We start from the raw sequence: 6,127 nt of genomic DNA, 5'->3' as shown, positions 1-6,127 counted from the left end.
TAGGGTCCTATAAAGAAGAGGAAGCAGGTGAAAGCAACAAGGGCATAATCGTCTAATAGATTAAACTAATGGGTTGTTAAGTTTAGCAACCTAGGGACTAAACACGTGATAAAACATTGAAGTAAAGACCAAAATTGCCTAAGAGATACCTTTTTGGACCTAAACCTTAAAAATAAAAAAAAATAAAAAAAAGCAACTAAGCATAAGATCAAAAATGTAATTTAGTCTAGAGTAGATAACATAAAAAAAATCTGTAAAAACAATCTATGGTATTTTATTAACGTAAAAGTTATTATTATTATTATTATTATTATTATTATTATTATTATTATTATTATTATTATTATTATTGTTATTTTTGCAATTAAGCCCAAAAAAAGATAAACGTTTGCAAAAAATTGTTCCCGGCTAATACATGTTTTAAGGGTTTTTCTGAAAAATTTAAGGACTTTTCTGAAAATAAACAATTATATATAGCTTTTTCGTTAATAGGGTTAAATTTTAAGAACTTTTTCTGAAAAAAAAAAAGCTTTTTATATCTACTAAATTAATAAAGAAAAATCATATTTATTTATTAAAAAACTCAAAAATAAAGATACCATCTACATCCTTTTCAATAAAAAACAATCTATTTTTTATTTATTAAAAACTACAATAATGAAAATGTATACATCATTTTTGGGTTGTTTTGTGATTTCTTCAATAAATATATATCATTTTTAGCATGTGTTTTTATAACTAATGTATCTTAATGATTGTAGTTATCATATACAATAGATGACTTTGTTATTTGTGGTACGAAGCTGAAGAGTGTTTATAGGCCATATGTTACCAATATTTGAGTTTTGGGTGTAAAAAAGAAATGAATTGGGTGTAAAGAATGACAATGGATAAAGTTTTTACTTTTTAGAAATAATCAAATTAAGTTCAAGTTGTTCTACAACACATAACATAAATGCTAACATGGTTAAATAGTTACAAAGAATTAGTAACACATGCAAACATGGTTATATAAAAGATAGTAACCATTTCATAGAGTCTATTAATTTGGCCACTTATCTCAATTGAATTTTATTCAGATTAAAACATGCTATAAGACGACCAAATAAATAAAGAGAAATGTCATTGTGCACTTGCTCATACAATTTCAAAGAAACGACATCATTTTTTCCTAACTTTCTTTAGGCACCAATTCAATAAACTTGTTACTATTATAGGGTCTTTTAGCAACACCTTGTTATAACCATAAATATTTTAAACTCTGATTAAAACGATGTCGTCTAGTATTATTACACAAGCAGCTGTGTATTGTCGTCAACCTTGTATTCAATAACACAATGACCAAAATGTGATTATACCACATGCATCATAGTGTAAAATTGCATGGGCGGCTTAGAAACATACATCTCTATGTTGAATCGCACTGCAACCAAAACAAGAAACAAATTTCATGCATCACACTATGAATTCAAAGGATGTAATGAAATCTCTAGAGAGTAGAGAGAAATATTGTATATAAGCACTTTCCTTTATCAGAGTCTCAGAGATTTATGAAGTACCTCTTCTTTTCTATAAAACAAAACTATGTGTTACAAATTCATTTTTTCAAAGTCCAAGAAAAACATATTGGAAATGGAGAATTTGTATTGAAATCAATATCCAGAAACATAAAAAACAAGATTAGTGTTATGGTTAGGATTAGACCTTCATTTATAGGAAAAGTGGTTAAGGCAATATGATGGAGAAAACATGATGAGAAAGATGTTGTCACACCCCCAGTTGTGGCGACAAAACACGCCGAGCTATGCAACCAAATTTATGGATCACAGGTAAACCGAATATATAGCAAAAATACAACAATAAATAAAATAGCATTCATGTTCCATCATGATATTTGAATACAATTTTTTTACAAATAATAATAATACATGAATTGCCTTAACAGATAAACATATAATACAACAGCAAATAGACTAGGTCACCTATAATCCAATCTGTCTTGAATGTTTATTTAGTGATTTCTGAGATCACATGTAGTTTTGAGGGCCAGCACAAGGTTTGTGAGGGTTACAGGTTTTCTGCAACGATTCTTGAACTTTAAAATACTCTCGGGACCGTTTCGTAACGAATTTAAACTAGTGGGGGTTGTTTGGTAGTTTGATTAACCAAAGTATGACCTATTTGGTTTTGAGTCTTGGATTGGTATTGTTAAGAAATCTGTATGGGAGGGGCTATTTTGAATAAATGGAGTCAAGGTTTTGGGTTGGGACTGATTTTCTAACGTATTGTTAAATGAGGGTCGATTTTGATTAATTTAAATTCATGTTTGAATTCTCTTTGACTTTTGACTTGGTCAAAATCAAAACCCGTTATCAGTGTTGAAGCCCTGGAGAATTAGACGATCGACTGATCTTGACCTCGAGAGGGAGGAACGAGAGACTGCAGGCGAAGGGAACTCGAATAAACGATACACACCTCCGGTATTGGTTCAAAATAGGAGAAAAAAATGAGGGCAAGGTTCGATTGGGGTTCTTCATCCACATCAGATCGAGAATATGAAGGGAACACGTACAGGAATCTCACAATAGAGCATCCGTTTCGACTGATTCAGAAGACAATTGATTGAAAACAGCAACAGAAACGAGGAAAGGGGGAAGGACTTCGGTCTCCTGTTGATCTGAGAAGAAGGAAACACGAAATCAGGTGAGTGGATGGGGTGTTGCTTCCGTTTTCTTTTCCTTTGTTTTTTCCTTTTTGTTTGTTTTGACAGAAATCAAAGGAGGAACAAAATGGATGTTTGGGTTTTGATGTTTGATAGGGGGAAAGACAACCACCAAAGGTGAGAAGGGTTGCCTCTGTGGTGATCGACGGGAACAGGTGAAAGCAAAAATCACGAGGCTACTGCCTCCTTGCTCATTGGGAGGAAACAACACCTCCGATGAGTAGTTTCTGGCAGCAATCGATGGAGGAATCAGGCAGCAGCAAAACCAATTCTCAGGGGGGTTTTGGATGGTTCGATTGACAGCTTGATTTTGAGGAAGGAAACACGTTTCCTTTGTGTTTGTATGTAGTATTGTCTAACAAAATTGCTTACTTTGTACGTAGCTTTGGTTTTGGTTTGTGTGTAGCTTTGCATGTGTAATAAGCAATGGCTATCAAATTTGTGTATCTATAAATTTTTTAGGGATTTTGGAGAGTATAACTCTATTTTTTTTTTGGAAAATGACTTATATGGATAACTATGTTTCAAAATCGTTCAGAAAATATCAATGAAGTTTGGTGTGTCCAAAAAACACCAAGTAAAGCATTTGTACAAAAAACACCAACGAAATACATTCTTTGTTCAAATTTGACCTTGTGGTAACCGGCAATTACCGGTAAAAATAGGTAAAGAAAAAAAACAATAGGAAATGACTCAAACGGGAAACTATGTTTCAAAATCGTTCAAAAAACACCATCCAAGTTTGGTATGTTCAAAAAACATCATCCAATTACTTTTTGTACATAAAACACAAAAAACTATATGTTTTGTTCAAATATTACCCACCGGTAACTGACTCTTACAGGTCAAATGATGACTTGGCTTAACTATTATAACATGGTATAATAAGTATTGACAAAACAATAAATGATATATTCCTCCTTTAAAAGTCGATTTAGGGTTTTTTCATGAACGAATGACTTTCCCCTATGATTGCTCTTCTTCTTCTAAAGTGATGATCTCAAACTCAAGTCCAAAACCCTAATTCTTGACTTAAGGCAAAAAGTGCTCCAATGGGCCTCCCTCCCCACTAAGGCCCAAATCCATAAAAGCCCAAAAAAGCATCCAAGCCCAACTACAAGGCATCTAAGGCCTAATAGGCTGCTCATTGTTAAAAGAGTTTATAGTCTTGACTGGTCTATAGATAGGCACGTCTCTTGTCCCTTCCTTGTTATTTTATTGTTTCGTATCATTTCTTTTGCCTGTTTCCTGGGATATGGTTCCGATACTTGTGTACGATGTATTCGAATTTATATTCGTTTATAACAAGTCGTGGTGTCTATAACGCCCATTTGGTGATGGATAATGTAGGTTTTGGGGACCGAGTGTTCGGTTTGTGTTGGAGCCCAAGCACATATCAGTAAGTATCAATTCGAGCCTTTATGAGGTTTAGGTTTATGTTATAAATTTTGTAAGGCAAGGGGGAGTTGATAGAAGTGTAGAGCTTCTCATTTGCTTCCTATGGATATAAAGAATGACGAAATTGGACTTAGAATGAAGAAGTTATGGCCTTCAGAAGATTTGTGGTTCTTGACCCTAGCCGAGTACAATGGGCGTACGCTAGGAGTATGCCGGGCGTACTGGCTTGAAATCCAGATCGTAGAGGCTTCAACATATACTGGGCATATGCATGGACTTGTTTAACTTAGGCCTCGGGCCCACCTGATTGTAGCAGGTCATTTTTTGGGCTTAAGGCCATGTTGGGGGTTCTTGGGCCATATTGGGCCTTAAAGACCTTGTAGTTAGGCTTGGATGCCTTTTTGGGCTTTTTACGGATTTGGGCATTAGTCGGAGGGAGGCTTATTGAGGCAAGGGTAAAGGAGCCCTTTTTGCCTTAAGTCAAGTATTAGGGTTTTGGACTTGAGTTTGAGATCATCACTTTAAAAGAAGAAGAGCAATCATAGGAGAATATGAAGTCCATTTGTTCATTAAGAAACCCTAAATCGATTTTTAAAGGAGGATTATATCATTTATTGTTTTGTCAATAATTATTACGCCATGTCATAATAGTTTCATTTAACCTGTAAGAGTCAGTTACTGGTGGGTAATATTTGAACAAAACATATAGTTTGTTGGTGTTTTTTGTACAAAAAGTTTACTTGGATGGTGTTTTTTGAACATACCAAACTTGGATGGTGTTTTTTGAACGATTTTGAAACATAGTTACCCCTTTGAGTCATTTCCTCTTGTTTTTTTCCTTTACTTATTTTTTTACCGTTAATTGTCGGTTACACAAGGTCAAATTTGAACAAAGAATGTACTTTGTTGGTGTTTTTTGTACAAATGCTTTACTTGGATGGTGTCTTTTGGACACACCAAACTAGAATGGTATTTTTTGAACAATTTTGACACATAGTTACCTATATAAGTCATTTTCCCCTATTGTTTTATGTGTGTGTTGTGTGGGTTGATTGTGTGTATATTTTCATACATTGTTGGTCCTATGGTGAATGTATTTGTACACGTGTACGTTTTTAGGTATTTTGGTAACAATTTCATATACATATAATGTATATTTATTTACTTTATAGGTTATATATGTATATCATTTTATGGGTTAAATGGACTTAGGCTTTATATAAATAATAACCCAAAGTTTTTATCATATTAGTTTTATTATTAAGGTTAGTAAATTATCTATGAAATACATATAAATTTTAGTATATAATAATATTGGAATGTCTTGCTTCTTATTATATATATATATATATATATATATATATATATATATATATATTAGACACATGTATATAGTATATTTTTTAAAAACTTTAGTAAACATATTTTTCATTTGACCATGAAAACATGTCGTGTATATATATATATATATATATATATATATATATATATATATATATATATATATATATATATAAACACACAATTTATATATTAATAGATCTTGATATGTAAAAATCATTATATATATATATATATATATATATATATATATATATATATATATATATATATATATATATATATATATATATGCACACAAACACACAATTTATATATTAATAGATCTTGATATGTAAAAATCATTATAAATGTGTTTGTTTATTGTTTCGGTCGTGGTGATTCCTAAAACATAGATAAAATTGAATTTCCATTGAAAAATGTTAAAATTAATAAATTGAGGTTGCATGCCCATTTATATGTGATTTATGATTTTTATGAACTGGTTCAAAACGTATGATTTTTTTTTGGAATTTTATAAATATATTTCAAGTATGAAGATAAATAATATTCCCTCCGTCCCAAAATTATAGTTCATCTTTCTTTTTTGGTTTGTCCCAAAATAATAGTCCACTTCTAAAAATAAATAACATTTTTACCAAAATACCCATCAATACTACTTAACCA

At 31.6% G+C, this 6,127-nt stretch overlaps 1 long non-coding RNA gene across 1 annotated transcript; it reads left to right on the top strand.

The window, feature by feature from the left end:
• Positions 1-2,342: 2,342 nt before the first annotated feature.
• LOC122194889 (uncharacterized) lies at positions 2,343-3,223 on the top strand. The gene is made up of 2 exons (XR_006184669.1): positions 2,343-2,703; positions 2,819-3,223. It is a non-coding gene; the product is annotated as an uncharacterized LOC122194889 (long non-coding RNA).
• The last annotated feature ends 2,904 nt before the right edge of the window (positions 3,224-6,127 follow it).

This window comes from Lactuca sativa, chromosome 7 (genome assembly GCF_002870075.4).
Source record: "Lactuca sativa cultivar Salinas chromosome 7, Lsat_Salinas_v11, whole genome shotgun sequence".
In the NCBI taxonomy this organism is placed as follows: Eukaryota; Viridiplantae; Streptophyta; class Magnoliopsida; order Asterales; family Asteraceae; genus Lactuca; species Lactuca sativa.
This window is presented reverse-complemented; position numbering and strand designations above follow the sequence as displayed.